General features: G+C 38.1%; 1 protein-coding gene across 4 annotated transcripts in view; it reads right to left on the reverse strand.

The window, feature by feature from the left end:
• fam172a (family with sequence similarity 172 member A) overlaps positions 1 to 17,477 on the reverse strand; it is a 209,896-nt gene that overhangs the window by 129,983 nt on the left and 62,436 nt on the right. The window lies entirely within an intron of this gene.

Here is a 17,477-nt window from a genome sequence, read left to right on the forward strand (position 1 = left end):
TGTTAATAAATTGCACCTTATTGTAAAGTCTTACCATTTTTATTTATACTGTTTTTATTTCTATGATCAGTTTGTGGAAAGGAGTTCAGTTAGGAGGTCAAAAGTTGTAGAAGCTCATAAATCATGTACAGTAAGGTCTGAAGAGACTGAAATCATACAGAAGAGAAGTCAGTCAGTTGAGTTTGTGGCAAAACCTTTTACAGTGCTTGAGTATTGTTGTCTTTTACTGCAGATGATAATTCATACTCAGAAAGTAGAACTGAAATGACATTCATTATAAGATGATTAGTTAAAACATTTCAAATACACCTGCAGAATATGTATTTTTTCTAGTCATGTATTTCGCCATTGAGGATTTCTTAAAAATAGTGTGTAAAAATCTTGTCTCGTTTCGTCTCGTGAGCTACCGGTCTCGTCACACCCCTATTTTTTACTATTTTTTCAGTTATATATTTCAGTGTTTATTATAAATGATTTATCCGTGCAAATCATTATTTTTTGATTCACATGCCCTCGTAATCTTTAATCAAAAATGTTAAACTCTCTCCCCCTCAAAATTACATCTGGTCTCTTCATGATGTATGACTCGGCGGAGGGTGGGGCTAACTGCCATTCGGATCTGCCTCAGTTTGGTTAACAAAGCCCAACTTCCTACGATCCAATCAATTCCCAACAACAAAATCCAGTCCAACCCTACATTTTCTCTCATTCCAGAAGCCGTTTTACTCTGATATACGTCATAATAAGAAATAAAACACTATCACAACTTAAATTTCATGGCAACTTTAAATAAATTCTGATGGATTAAACTAACAACTTTTTATCTATTTGTTTTTGTCTATTTGTTTTGACTATACTTTATGACTTGTAAATATGCAACATTATGAAAGTAAAATGGGGTGCAAATGGCATGTCATATTTACTACGTAAATTTTAAATTATATATATATATATATATATATATATATATATATGGTTGAAGAATTTTTGGGTATAATATGTCACAGTTTACTTTATTTTGCTATCCTCACTTACATAAATGAACTATAGTGTCTTGCACCCACTAGTAAAAATATATATAAAAAAAATATCTGCATATTTTTTGGTTTGACTGTATATATTAATATGTATTTATGAAATTCTAAAATAAATGCAAAAGTAAATAAAATAAAATAAATAATAAAAAACCAACAAATAATTAAATAATCCATCATCTCCAGCTCCACATGTACAGTAATATTGATAGCAGGTGTGGCAATACTGAGGTCCTGAGGTGTGCTCATGATGTGGGGGGCGGAGGAATTAATAATTTAACAATATGGGCATGCCTTTAGCTTCATGATTTATATTCTATATTGTTTCCCCCCTGCACGCACGTACATTTTTAATGAGGGAGATGGGTAATATAGATCACTGAATGATAGCTTCCCCATGATATCTCTAACTGTTCCATATATAAATTACCATATATTGAAAAGGGAGGAGACAGTAGGGAAGTCCAAGCGAATGTGTAGCTGTGACTCTATTCCGTAGGGGGTGAGAAGGAAAGGGTGATTGCTTTGACAGGTTAACGGTACTGTACGTGATTAGTGGTTTATTACAAGGCTGCAACCTTATGCACAGATGTCTGACAGCGCTATTAAACATGTATGCATTAAAGGTCACAATATAAAAGCTATGATGGCTATTGTCTAGTATGAAGTCACTTGCTGAGGCTGTTTTTTTTTTTGGTTTTTTTTAAGTTGAGACTTTTTAACAAAACTAGAGAGAACAAAACATACAAACAACACATACAATAATAAAATAAAACAAAATAAAATAAACTTTGAGCATAAACTATGTTCAAATTATGGATTTGGTGGGTGGATATCCAAAATCTTTTGAGACAATCACAATCAGAATACACATGCTCATAATCAAACTACATTGGACCAAACTAACTTAAGTCTATGCTGATTTAAACAATGTCTAACACTGCAGGCCACATCAAGGCCATAAAAAGAGCATTAGCACTAAGCCAGACATTTAGCAACTGACCAGAGGCTAAAGGCCTCTTGAGCGGAGCAGCGTTCTCAAACTTCATATTCCTGTGTAATCTATCTCTGGCTGAGTATGAATAATGAGTGTCCTACAGGGTATTAATCTTACTGACCACCACTGACTGTGGCCACCCCCTAGGGTCAAGGGTTAAAGTGGAATCCCTTGACCTCTACTTTGTTATTGTGGCCCTGAAGAAGGAGAGCTAAAAAGACGTACTGGTGGTCTCCAAGGTGACACTGATCATTGGATTAAATGAGAATATATTACAGTGAAATATTACTTCCCATGTTGAACGATTTCATCTACAAACGAGGATTACCATATCTATGTATTATTGTAGAAAGGAAACATATCTGCTCTGTTCCAAAAGCTAGTGAGCTGCCTACAGAGGATGTATTTTAAAGCACCATTGATGCTCTCGCACAAAAACGGTAGCAGAAATGATGCTATTTCCTGAATTCTAAGTCAAATGTTGAGGTGCTATCCTTATCCTTTGCAGTAAAGACATCTTCAAATGTACTGCATTGAAAAAAAGCAAAAAAAGTAAAAATGTCATATTAACTAACTATTACTAACTAACTACTCATTATTAACTAACTATTAACTATGACTTTTGCCTCAATAAACTCCTAATTACTGCTTATTAATAGTTAGTAAGGTAGTAAGTTTATGTATTGTGTAGGATTAGGGGCTATAGAATATCGTCATGCAGAATAAGGCATTAATATGTGCTTTATAAGTACTAATAAATGGTCAATAATCCAGTAATATGCATGCTAACAAGCAACTAGTTAATAGTGAGAACTGGACCCTAAACTAAAGAGTGTGTGTGTGTGTGTGTGTGTATAAGTATTTCTTTATTATTAGTATTATTATTATTATTATTATTTTATATAGAGAGAGTACTTGCACTTCAATCAATAGCGGAAAATAGCAATAAAAATATATGCAAAAAATAAAGATTTCATTATTTTACCCGATATGCACAAAAGTTTGGGGTCGGTACGATTTTTAATGTCTGTGAAAGAAGTCTCCTATTTTCACCAAGGCTGTATTTATTTGATAAAAAATACAGTAAATTAATTGTAATATTGTGAATTATTGTTATTATTATTATTAATAATAATAATATTATTAACTGTTTTTTTATTGTAATTTATTTCAAAAATGTAATTTATTCCTGTGGAAGTATAGCTGAATTATCAGCATTACTCTAGTCTTCAGTGTCACATGATCCTTCAGAAATCATTCTAATATGCTTATTTCGTGCTCAAGAAACATTTCTTATCATCAATATTTTATCTGTCAATATTATAATCAATATTGAAAACTGTAGTGCCGCTTAAAAAATTTCTGTGGAGACCATGTTACGTTTTTAAGATTATTTGATGAAAAAAAAAAGTCAAGAGATCATCATACTCAAAATGTAAATCATTTAGTATATATAATAATAATAAATAAAAAAACGTTTGAATGGTAGCGAATATGTTCTACGTATACGTTCTATTAGAGTACTGCGCTGCTGGCTTAGCAACATACTAACACCAAACATTTAAAATTTTAATAGTCTTCCATGTGTTTTACAGCATTGGCTACGTTTACATGGACACTTTTCGCTTCAATCTGAATTAATTCATTTCGACTGATGAATCCGAATGTAGTGTTTACACGAATGCCAAATGAAGTGTCGATGTGCGCGTTTATATGTCACAAGATTCTAATCGGATTTAATCTTTTGACATGCGCACATTGCACAAATATGCAGAATTTCCCGCTGTTGTTGCATACTACTAATCATTCTCATTTTCTTCGTTTTAAAAAGCAGACTTAATATTTATTTTATTATTTATTTTATATTTATTAATTATGTATTATTAGTACCCCTTCCCGCACCCAAAACCAGTCGTCTGTGGATGAGAGTCTAAAACAATGACTGGTGGGATGTTGTCCTGCTCCACTTCACAGACAATGAGTGGAAAGAGAATTTTAGAATGCCAGGACACTCATTTATTACACTTGGGAATGGGAAGAACAACATCATACGTCATTGCACATGCGCAGTAGTTTCGGTGTTCTCTCAATCGGATTACAAAAGGAATAAACCACCCCTTACAATCCGAATGAAATTTAATCAGAACTGGCCAATTCATTTCGATTGACGTGGTTACAAGTGACATTTTTATTCTGATTGTGCTTCGATTCGAATTACAATAACTCAAACACAACTATTGCTGCCTAAGAAGAGCACTCCAAATCAGTCACTTATGAGGTTTCGTAATAGTCAGGATGCTACCTTAGAAAAAACACAGCTCAATGGGTTTTGGAACGGAGCATCTGAAACAAACTTTGGTTGTATAATAAAGAAACATATACACAAAGACACAAAAAATAATATTAAATACTCAAAGAAACTTTTTGAACTTCACCTGTTGGCTTTTTTTTCCTTATTCTTTTTTTTACATATTGCTTACTCATAAATCATAACACTGGGTAATTAATCAAGCTGTCAAAAGAAGACGAAGGAGAACATGTGGAGGTCGAAGGTCATCGCCAGACCAATGGAGGTCAGGGTCACACCACATTCCTCATTATCAAGTTGGGATGAGAGAAGGCCGGAGCAAACAAAAGCTAAGCAGATGGAGAAGGACGAAGGGCGAGAAAAGAAGTGAAAAAAAGGGAGAAGAAAGGGGAAAATGACAAAGAAAAGTGAAAGAAGCTGTCAGCTGCCTGCAAATGAAGATGGGGAACTGATTCTGAAAGGGAAGGCTGCGGGGAGAGAGAGAAAAGAAGAAACGAGAGAGCAAGAAAAAAAAAAGAATGAGAAAGAAAAAAAAAGAAAACTACAAGATGTTTCTGCCATATAGACACAAAATAGGGTGGAGAGTGGAGGATTGCCAGCGGTCTCAGAAGCCCCCCATCACACACACGCAGCTGACAGAGACGTGAGGAATCAGTAGTGGCAGATATGATTGTTATCTGCTTGTCTCTGGTCTTCTGAGAGAACGGATAAAGCGAAGCGATACCTTTCTCTCCAGACAGCAGATCAAGCCTCTAAAGACAGTTAGCAGGTTCAAAAACACAGAGGTCAGTCTTGTTCAATATACAAACCCTACTGCCGCAGATAAGATGAGTGCTCGTGATAGCACCAACAAAGAGGGAAAAAAGATGTAAGGGAACATACAGATGACATTTTGTGGTGATGACTGTGTACATTTCAGAATGAAATTGTGTATTATATGAATAAAGTCCAGGGTCTTTATTAAAAGTAATGCATAAAACGGTACATCAGGCCTAAATCAGACAGTCTTTACCCAAACATCTCCATTTCCTCATTGCTAAGCTTTACTGGGAAGCAAAGTAGTACTTAATAGTGTACTTTAAGGGGGAAAAAATATTTCGACATTTAAGTATACTTCGGTTTTTACACATACGAGGGGGTTTGGGTACAGTGCGCGTTTATTCGCAAATTTAGTCACCGGAATAGTATTTGGATACTGTACACGCGCCACCTGATTTTTGTAACCATACTTTGTAGGAGCAGGCTGCACATGCGCAATGAATATGTTTTGCACTAATAAGTTGTTCGACAAGATATCCCGGCCGTTGTTTCACAGTAGAAAATGAAACTAAAGAGACTGAACAACAACAAAATACCGGAGACTGCAACAACAACAACAGATGCCGCATTAACAAGCGCTTGTGTGAGAGGGTTATGAGATAGCCACAAATTTAGTTTCTTTTCTTTTTTATTGGTCATACTTTCTGGAGAAAAATAGTGCAGTCACTGAACAAAGGATTAAACTTTTTGAGAGCGCATATGTTGACCGCCTGCATTCGTGCATGCTATCAAATGGAGTATACTTCGAAAGGCTATGGGTTCGATTGAACACATGCAGTAGCATACGTGTAAAAAAAAAAAACAAGTATACTTTAAGTCTTTAATCACTATTATGTACTTTCAAACCATCATTTCTTCTGTTAAACGCAAGTAGAAATTTTGAATATTGTGCTGGTTGCTCTTTTCAACATATCTGAAATGGTGACTAGAGCTTTGAAGCTTCATAAATGACACAAAAGCACCACAACAATGGCCCAAAAGTCATATGGACCACTTATATGACACTTCACATGGAAAAAAAAGTGGCCAGGATATTCTTCAAAAATGACTGTTTTGTGTTGCACAGAAGAAAATAAGTCACCAAGGGAAACTGAGGTTATTTTGCTGCATATTCTACACTGAATTTATCAGAAAATATGGATAAAATGCTCAGTTTTTATGAAAACATAGATGTAACCTCTACCGAAATACTCAGTAAACATTAACATTGTAGTAATACACTGTCTGCAGTCAGCCATGATTAATTTATTCCATGAGTGAAAGAGTCCTATAACAGCGATAAGATAAAGCGTATTAAAGAGTAGCACTTTGCTGGTCATGTGACCATCAACATGGCCACCCCCATGAGGCAACCCGCTCCATGTAAAATAAAAAGCCTTTTATTAGGCTACTAATATAACTGGCAATGGAGGCTTGTTTTTGGCCTCTCGACAGAGGTTCACATACAGTTTGCTACTTATATTAGCAATTAAGTGTCTAAGTTTGACATTTTACCCCATTACCTTTCTATTTGTCTACCAAACTAGCAGCAGATCGTCATTCCGCAAAAGAAGCCATCACATATCTTTAAACCAGCTCCTTTCACATTGACCCTCTTCACTTACACAACACACATTCATTACTCCGACATCAGTACAAACACACAGAAGGACAAGAACGGCTACCTGGCAAAATGATGCATGGAACGTGAGCTATAGGGGGAAAAAAGAAGAAAAAAAAAAAAAAATCAGCAAAACAATTTAAAAAGTGCATATGCTACGCAACTCCTGATATTACCATCTAATCCCACTCCACCACACGGAAGCTGAATTCTCAGCCGGTTCTCTATCAAAACATCACTCCTGAATGAGACATGGACCACTGCGCAAAATTAGCTGTCACCCTTTCCTCAAAATCTTTGTTAATCTCGTTTCCAGTGTTTGTGGATTTATCAGCACATGCATCAATGTCAGCTCCTTGGTTACTGAGGCGCACTACACGGGAGAAGATATAATTAAAACTGTTTGGGTGCCGAGCGAGGGGAGGGGTGAGGGTGGGCGGGCGGCAATGCAACATTGACGTCTTGTTTGCTTCGTCTTCGTCTCCTTTTACCCCTTGAGAGTCGCACAAGCATACAGCCAGCGATAACAAATACACCGGCAGGATGAATACGCTAGCTCTGACATCTCAGGTCAGCGAGTGGCAGCGGTTTAATGATGGACGTTGGTCCATCCCGTGCTTCGGTCCAGCCTTTAAACATCTATTTAAAAACAAAACTTTCAGTATAGCCGACAAACTGACCGTGGAATGTCTCATTATTGTGGTAGAAGATGTAGCTGAACAAATAAATAAATAAAAAACCCACACCTATAAACAAACATATTGACTACAGAACAACACTCTTCAGAGTCCATAGCTTCAAAATAATAATAGTTTTGTAGTATCTGCAGCATTCACAAATAAGCAGTCCATAGCTACTTAAAAACTGCGCTTCCCACCCAGCATGCACTAACCAGCAACTGTCTCTTTTCTTTCTATTTCTAGTACCTGCCAAAGAGTGCACACATTAACAATTCAAAACCCCCAGTCTTCAGTTTCTGCCGTTGGGACCAGGAGCATGAAATGTCCCAGAGAGTCCTCCCTGAATGTGGCCGCAGCAGCACACAGACCCGGGTGGCTCGATGACACCTTGCCAGACAGTCGACATGATCACAAGAGACAGACACTGAAAAATACACTCGTATGTAAAATACATTCAGCTGTGGATGGGGGGAGAAAAAGTTCAGCACACACTGAGACAAGCTCCCCAGAGTTGAACGTGTGCAGGTGAAGTGAGTGTTTGTGAGAGGGAACTAGTTTTTAAGTCACACTTATTACTCTCACAATCATTTCCACAGAAAATCTGCATGTTTAGGTTGCATATGTAGTAAAGAAAGACAAATAATAATCATATTCCAGGTTATGTATAACTTATTCTCACATTTGCTCACAAATATTGTCCAATAGCATAGTGTATTGTGTGAATGTTTTTTCAAACTATTAAGATAAAGCTTAAAAAATCTACAATTATCACATTCTTATATTCAAACTGTCACTACTCTGTGTCACTTTCCATCATTAAACTCTTCTGTTACGACATCACTTTTGGGGGCAGCAACAAGTGAGTTGAAATGAATGAATGAATGAATGAATGAATGATCCTGCGTCAGCATCACACACATGCTGCTTGTGTGAACAGCATCGGCCAATACTGAGCCGGCGTTCTGACGTAGAACCTGGAAGCGCTGGACATAAACAGCGTAAGAGAACAACACAGAAGAGAGGATATTGTTGAATAAAGTCATTATTTTTGTTTTGGCGCACAAAAAGTATTCACGTGGACTATTCTAACAATGTCTTTAGTACCTTTATGGGACTTGAAAGTTGTGGTTATCGGATTTCATCCAAAATATCTTAATTTGTGTTCTGAAGATGAACGAAGGTCTAACGGGTGTGGAACGACATGAGGGTGAGTAATTAATGACAGGATTTTCATTTTTGGGTGAACTAACCCTTTAAAGTTGTTGAGAAGAAGTGCTGGAAGTTCCTTGATGTTAACACAAAGTGAAAGTTAAGGGTTCAGGACAAGCCCAAAATAGAGAAATCCTTGCAAATTTGACCTTTCAACACTCTTATAAATTAGGAAAAGGTTATTAAAGAGGCAGAATTGTTTCTCTTTAAAATCATACTAGGAGACTAGGAGAAGTCCCGCTAACTCAAGAATGCACTTAACCAGTGAAATGTGAAATTTGGACTACTTTTTCTTGATGGGTGAACATATTGTTATGCATTACCAACTAAATCTGGTTCCATCACATCCCTTCAGATTTTCCTTCTGTTGATGATGTTAAAAGACTGGATATAACTTCTACTCACACCAGTCTCATGCTAACACACTGTCATTCTTTATTATTCCATTTCCCCCATTTTAGACGAGTCACATTCACTTTCTGTAGTAATAGACAGTATTGAGTCTCAACATTCCTTTAAGTGCGCACCTTCAACAAAGAGCAGCCGCATCCTCTGCGACGCTTAGCCAGTAAGTGAGTTAACAACGTGCACTTGAGGCATCTTTTTCATCCTCAACACTCCTCTTCCTCTTTCAGATCTGAACGCACAGACGCCTCTCTCTCAGTACGGCCAATAATCAATGCCATTTCAGGTCAACCCTCCGCCGAGCCTCTGACCAGACCTCTCGCTTTCATTCCCTGCCGGCTGGGTACGGGAAGGCTCATTAAAAGTTCAGAGTGGCTTACTTGCTGAAGCATTCATCAGCTCTAAATAAACAAGCTCTTTGGAGGGCAGGACAGCTTCTTTGGCTGCAGCAGCTAGACTCTGCAGAGCTTTAATTAAATTGGCAGGCCAGGCAGTGGCAGAGCGGGAGGCCACACAGAGGCCATCGCGCGAGGGCAGGCACTGCGATCTTTGGCCGGCCGAGGCCCTAAGATCTCTCGCTCGCCGACAGAGACACCAGGAATCTCTCTTTTCCTGTCTCCGTCCATCTCTCGGTGATGAAGGAGGACAGAGCTTTAAGTGTACGTCGCCGGCGTGGTGGGTCACTTATTCCCCTCTTCATTAGCGAGAAAATGGACTCTCGTAAACGCTTGTTAAAATCCCTACCTACACTCCCCCGGTTAATGCCGGCCATCCATTTGTGTCCGTTTTAGCCGCCTGACAACGCTTTACGAGAAGATTAATTGTCCTGTGTCAGGCGACGACCAGCCCCTGTCTCTCTCTCATTTCCTTTCTTCTCGGCCACAGATGCAATAATGGAGCCCATCTTTGTCGTAACAGTGTGATTAGCTCCCAAGAAAAAAAAAAAATAGGGTGAAAAGAAGAGAGGGACAATAGGGGAAAAAAAAAAAAAAAAGAAACACTGCCCTTCACAACTTTATACAAATGTAGATTGGGACCCGTGAATCCAAAACACTTGGTGACATAAAGTGGGGTTATTAATTAATTAAGGGGGGTGAGAGAAGCTAATGAATCGCTTTTTAATATCGATTATTTATTTATTTATTTTACTCAAGCGACACATTATTTCCCCATTTGTCCAGAGAAGTGACGGACCCTCTGTGCGTTTCGTCATCTCGGGCCCTCTGGCCATCCCTCTTGCTTATAGAAGTGACAATGTAAAGTGCCCGTCTCACTCCCTGAGCCGAAGATAATGGCTGCTCATTACCTGGCCATTCCCAGACACGGCCGCGCTCCTAAGCGATGAAACGCAAGCCTCGCATGGTCTTTCAGAAGCAGGGGAGTTGCCCATGAGAGTTTGATTGAGGACAAAATACCCCTCTTTTATTCTTGTCTATTTCTCCACTCTTTCTTTCCCAGCCTGATTACTCCGAGGGAAGCCCGACTCGCAGGCAATCCCCTTTTCCAGCACGTCCCCCCGCCACCCCCGAACAAAAAGAAAAAACGAGCGAGAGGGCCACTGAAGGAGGAAGGAGGGGGGCCGCTGGGTGACTGGGTGCTGTCTCATTAAAAGCTGGCGATTGTCTAATTGTCTCAAGCGGACCTCCGAGAGACTAGTATATTATACTCATCGCAATTAACCAAACAAAAGAGTTTAACCGCCCAAGCACTAAGGCCTAGGCAGAGACACGAAAGAGAAGAAGAAGGTATTTCGCCACGGCTGCGAAACGAGGGGAGGGGTCCAATTTGGGTCTTCGGACGGGAGGGGGACGTGGCCCCGATTGGCCAGATGTCTTGAGAAGACGGCTACGAGGAGCGGCCGGCCCGCAGAGAATGGGCGGGGGGCCGGTTCTCGCTCGGCCCACGAGCATGTGCTCATTTGCGGCACACCTTTGTGCCGGACCTGTCTGTTTACAGCTCAGGCATGGGCCTAAACACTCCCAGCCTCCATTCACACCACTCGCCTTTCAGCCCTCACAGAAGCAGCCCCTTAAACCCACTTCACTACCATTTTCCCTCTCTCTCCCATCTCCTTTTTGTCCTCTCTTCCATTACATCAAACGCAGGAACAAAGGGCGCAGAACAGAAACCTCGGCCGCAGAATAGACCCATCACAAATATTAATTTGAAAAGGTGTTGAAGTGCAGAATCTACTTTTATGCACAAGGACAACTTGGGATCTCTTTTTTCCCTCGTACCCCCCACCCTCCTGCTCTCTTCTTCAGCGGGGGGATTCTTTATGAGCTGCAATGAGCTTGGTTTTCAGCTGCGAAAGAAGAGGCAAAGAGGCTGGGAGTGCAATTATCCATCAGCAAAGGCTTCGGATTCAGACGGGCTAAAGACTCCACACTGGCCATTATGAGAGAGGGAGCGGTGAGGCTGCATTCACTCCTGCACATCTATTAAAGAGCAGGACAGACGCACTCACACACACGATCACACATACAAACTCACTATTGGGCATGCAATCATTTGACAAAAAAGCAAAGAGACAAATTACTACAATTTTAATGCCTAACCAAATATAAGCTGTTTTTTTTTTTTTTTTTTTTTTCTATTAAAATATCTAAATGTCCTCATTACGAGATGAATTTACCTGAGAACCGAGACTGTGTAAGATACTAAGACATGTTTTCAGATATTGTATCTCGAATGAAGTTTTCTTACTCCACTGGCAAACTGGGGAATACTTTACAAGTCACATTTATTTCTATAGTGTTTATACAATACAGATTGTTTTAAAGCAGCTTCACAGCATCAAACCTGAAAATAACAGTATTAATGTTTAAAAGTTTGTCGATTATGAAACAAATACAATTTCAACAGATCTAAAATGACACTAGTGTCATTATTCAGCACTATTTACAATTAGGTTCAATTCATTAACATTACAACTCGAAATGTTAAAAATTAATTTGTGCTCGATATGTAAAGAATAAAAATCGTCTAGATTAATAAATTATGTAAAATTATTCTTCATTCTTAGCTCATGATACCCAATTGAACTTTTATTATTATTATTTATTTTAAGTATAGAATAAAAAAAAATAAAAAAAAAAAAAATACCAATGTGGTTGATATCCAATGCAGTTTTAAGGATGTTTTAACTTATGGATTACTGAAACTCTTAGACAACCAGTAAAGAACGTAGTACTGTTATGATACTTTTAGATTAGTTTTATGCTGCTTTTTGTTTTTTGAAGCTTGAAAGCTATAGATGTTGTAAAGAAAAAAAAAAATAAATAAAGTCAGGCAGATTTGGAACAGTATGAGGGTGAGAAAAATGTATTTTTAGGTGAACTATCCCTTAAAGAGTCAGAATTATCCATTTATATGTATATAACTTGTATCCAGTCTGGTGCAATGGATAAGGACAATACTGATGAACCAACTCCTCCATCTTTGTGTAAGATGTTGTGTCTGGGTGTTTGATGTGTGACTGTTTAAACTGGCAGAGGGCGAGAGAGACAGAGTTGAAAAGTTGAACTTCCTGTGAGAACTGCCAGTTGTGTAGCTCATCCTCTCAGGGTCAGGCTAGCTTGTTACCCAAACAGGATTTTCTCAAGGAAGGGAAAAAGGCTGGTCAGTATAATCATCAATGCTGATTATAATTTAGTCAATGAATGAAATATGTATATTAGCCAAGTCTCTTTTTTGCCACCTGCTTAAAAGCATTACAAATGCAACAAATGAGTTTAACACTATTATCTTTACACATCCTTCTGCTAAAGCACTATTTTAATGAATCTGCCAACAAAAAAAACACAAAATTTCACCCAGGACAACCCAATGAACTGTACTAGTGCTCAGAATCCATCTACACAGGCGCTCCTTTAGCTCAAACACAAGACGATGCATCGAGAAACAGGCTAATTTTCGTATCATCTAGATCCTGCTCTCTAATGCTGTAAACGTGGAGTGCGTGGGGCTCCAGATTTGTGATCGAAAACAGAACTGCCACAGCTAAGATCAAACCATCTCTCAGCATGTTGGCGGCCCCAATGGCTGGGGCCCCTCCACAGGACCCAACCTCCAAGCACTGATCTCTGGGGCACGACAAAATAGCCAGCAGGGATCTCCATCTTATTCAAAGCATTAACCATCCTTCTATCCCTCCCTCTCTTCTTTTCAAACACATATACACATACAATTACTGGTAATCTGCTTAGGCCTGTAGACAGGGGTGGGTTTGCTAACATTTGCGGCAAACAGTTCTTTTTGAAGAGAAGCAAAAAGAAGGAAAGGCGGTTGAGGTCTCCAGGTGTCCGGTAATAGTCCGTAGAATTGGTTATTATTTGCCTCAGCCGCACACTAAGACTTAAATATTTCACACGCTATTTTTTTCGGTGTCCAGAGAGGCCGAAATAAGAGGGAGAAAAAAGGAAACACAGAAAGCAAAACTATCACTGCCTTCAGGATTCATCAAAGAGCAGAATGATGTGAGAGACAAAGGAGAAATGAAATATAGATTCTTTTTTTTTTTTCTTCTAAAAGCTCATTCCACTTCTCATTTCAGTGGCTACACGTTACAAGTCTTGATTCTTTCTCAATTCTATATATAAAAAAGTTACTTCCTTCAAGAAAGGATTATATTGCTAGATGGGGCGTTCCAAATATCTCTGGTATTGTACAGTAGCGTCCAGCTATGTTCATACAACACCACCTTTTCAAACATACGCTATCATTTAAAAGTTTGGGTCGGCAAGGCTTTTTAATTTTTTTACCTCCTTCAGAAAAGCTATTTTTGTTTTGTTTTTGCACACAAAAAGGATTCTCGTCGCTTCATAACATTAAGGTTGAACCACTGTAGTCACGTTGACTATTTTAACAACGTTTTTACTACTTCTCTGGACCTTGAATGTAGTAATTGCATTGCTTTCTATGGGAAATCTATCGGATTTCATCAAAAATATCTTCATTTGTGTTCCAAAGATGAACGAAGGTCTTGCGGGTTTGGAACGACATGAGGGTGAGTAATCAATGACAGAAATTTCACTTTTTGGGTGAACTAACAATTTAAACGGTATATATTCTAAACATGACTTTACAGGCCTAAATCACGAATGTAAACAAGCAGTTGTAGCCCAACTTATGTGCTCACATCTGTCAAAATGTTTGGGTATGAGCATGTATACTGTATAACTTTACCAATAACTGTATATAGATGCAATTTATGGTTGTAAAATACACTTGTATTTGCTGTAAATGTTCAACTGGCCTTCAGCTGACTAGTAGCACACTGGTAATTTGAGAACCCTGGTTTAAAAGCAGAAATGTGCAGCATGTAAAAAGATCATATTCAATCTTACAAACACAAATGTGTGCTATTTGAGCTGTATAGTCTAAATCATCCTTTTAGAACTGGGACTAATGTTTTAGGTGGATAAACTTCCTGTGGGTGGAGTTTTTCAAAGTATGTTCCTTTCTGGTATCCCAGCACATATCATATGGAAATTACTGCATTTAGCAGCTTTAAACAGTCATGGTAGAGTTGAAAAACATTTTCCACAAGGTTTGTAAGCAATTTTATCACACCAGTCTCATATTAGCATCTTATATTCCAGTCATTGTGTATTTGAACATTTATTTAGATACAATGTATTGCCCCCAGACGTATACTCTAAGTGCTTAACTGAATTAAAATGAATAAACGAAAGCATTAATTCATTTTTAAACAAAACAAATCAATATGTAAGTTGTGTTCATTTGTATGGATGACACATTTGCAGACAGCTGTTGGACAATCATGATGGTGTTTTGATTGTATAAATTGGGCTTAGATGATAACTGCATGCAACTGATGAAGGATTAACTCAAAAAATAAATAAATAAATAAAAATCAACACACCATCTATTCACAAGCTGACGTCATTTTATTTCAGAGGTCTTCTCAAAAGCTGGAGGGCTAACTCTCTACAACCCCCCTTAGATCTGAGCAAACATGGCCGAAGCGCTGCTTACTTATGCAGTCATTTATCTTTTCATCACAGTCAGCTTACCAGCTCTTTAGTGCCTTAACATGGTCCTGCTCTCTGGGACAGCCACACAGGGTGAAATCCTAACAAGGGCTAATGCCACAACACCAGCCACAGAGAGGAGAAAAAAGGGTGCACAATAAGAAAGAGAAATGGAAGGAATGAATAAAAACGGTGAAAGGAGAAGACAGTGGAAGCAAATGACCACAGACACACTCAGGCCCAACCCAGGTCCTAATGAATAAAAATGAAGATCTTGTCAAATGATGAAGTGACAGGTTAATTTGCAGCCCTAAGATACAATGTGAACAAGCAGTAGGAGAGAGAGTGTGTGAGGAAAAAAAAAAAAAAAAAAAAAAAGAAACGGAGGGAGGGAGGGCAGAAAAAAAAAGAAACGCAGAGATAGCGCTGCCCCTGTAAAAGAGAATACTGCCACCTATCTGTAGAACTCGGCACAGCACAAGGTCTCTCACAATAACAGAGGCAATCCCGGTTTAGATGCAAACATGCAGGGAAAACAGAAAAGAGAAAAAAAGAGATGGGGGGGAAGGCCCACCAAAAATCAGACAAGTGGAACTGATGATAAAAGCAGGAAGAAGATTAGATGCAGACAGTTGCGTTTGAGCTGTAACAAACCCACAAAAAAAAAAAAATACAGACAGGCTCACAAAGAGGCAGTGCTATCAAACGCTCGCGAGGTGCCTGGAGCTAACGTCTGCTCTTCTGCCAGCTCTCTGTGCCTTGAATGTGCTGACTGGCCCCTGGTACCCTTCGCTCTGACATTAAGATCTGCACACAGACTGGCTCAGATAACAGCCCACATACCTTCTGGGCCAGCATGCACTGCAGTTTTGATCAGAGAGATGGGCGAGCGGGAATTAGAGCTGGTTTCTTTTGTCCTTCCGGTGTCTGTGTATTAAATTAATACAGAGGTTCTCAAACTGGTTTTCACTTCAGGATTCTTATTGGGCATCAAATAAGACCAAAATTGTGCTGAGTTACCATTGATGTCCACTGAAGAAGAAGAAAAAATATCACCAAAGTGATAAATAAACCAAAAACCTGTGAATATTTCTATGAGCTGAAAAAGCTCAAAACTATGCTGTGTAGAATTTGATTGGATACACAACCTATGACATCAGCACCAAAGGATATGAGATAAAGCAAGAAAAAGATAAAGCATTGTCTCCTACCTATTAAGGGTAGATAGGCCTGTTTATGCATAACTCTATGGCCAGCTATATATTTTACTGTATATTATTCTGTTCTTTATTCATTATTTTCATGGTTTTCACAAAGATATTAAGCAGCACAACAATTTCAACATTGATAATAATGATAAATGCTTCTTGAGCAATAAAACAGCATAAGATTTCTGAAGGATCATGTGACACTGAAGAATGGAGTAATAATGCTGAAAATTCAGCGCTGCCATCACAAGAATAAATTAATTTCATAAAGATATTAAAATAGAAAACAGTTATTTTAAATTGTAATATTATTTCACAATATTAGTGTTTTTACTTGTATCAGATAAAATCAGTCATGGTGAATGTAAGAGACTTCTTTAAAAAAAAACATGAACAAGTAACCTGAACTTGGTCTATGGTTTTGATAAAACTTAAACCTAAATATTTACCTAAAATTGTGGAATTTGTGACAATATTCGCCCTTATATCGTCTGAGTGATTTTGTAGACCACAAATCAAATCAAATTAACACTAGAAACAACTAGAGAGGATTTAGTATAGTAGCACTGCACTGTCCAGTATAATTTTACTGCACTCATAAATGTGGAAAATATCTTATATGCCTACATACAGAAACACACAGCAAAGTGTATAAATAACACACATATATAAAAGAAAAAAAAAGAAAAATACTTGCTATACCAGGAGAATAAAATCATAACCTAACTTTAAATAAGTCAACCAATTTAAGCTAGTCCCTTTCATCTGACAATAGCACAGTAGCTCCTAACTTATTCAAAAGGACCTTGATGTTTTTGGACCGCGTCATTAACTTTATTTAAAGAACAGATGAGCTTAGACCAAAGGAAACAGATGCTTTTTATATTCTAAGCAGGGCTCAGAAAACATCCGCCCAAACATCATCTATCTCACAGTTACAGATATAAAACATGAAGGTAAACTCTAGGAAGGGAAAGGAAGTGCTATTTCAAATCAGCTGAGGAAGTGCTTTAAAACAGTGTTTCCCATTTTTTTTGTTTGTTTTATGCACACCCCAAAATCAATATCCCTTCATCAAAACCAAACCAGAAATGTGATTCTTTTAATCATATATTACACTGGACATAATTTAAAATTATTGGTTACACTTCATGATAGTCCACTTTAGACATTCTAACTATTACTAATTTTGCAACTATGTCAACTACTTGTCATTAATTT

This window comes from Megalobrama amblycephala, linkage group LG4 (genome assembly GCF_018812025.1).
Source record: "Megalobrama amblycephala isolate DHTTF-2021 linkage group LG4, ASM1881202v1, whole genome shotgun sequence".
NCBI lineage: Eukaryota > Metazoa > Chordata > Actinopteri > Cypriniformes > Xenocyprididae > Megalobrama > Megalobrama amblycephala.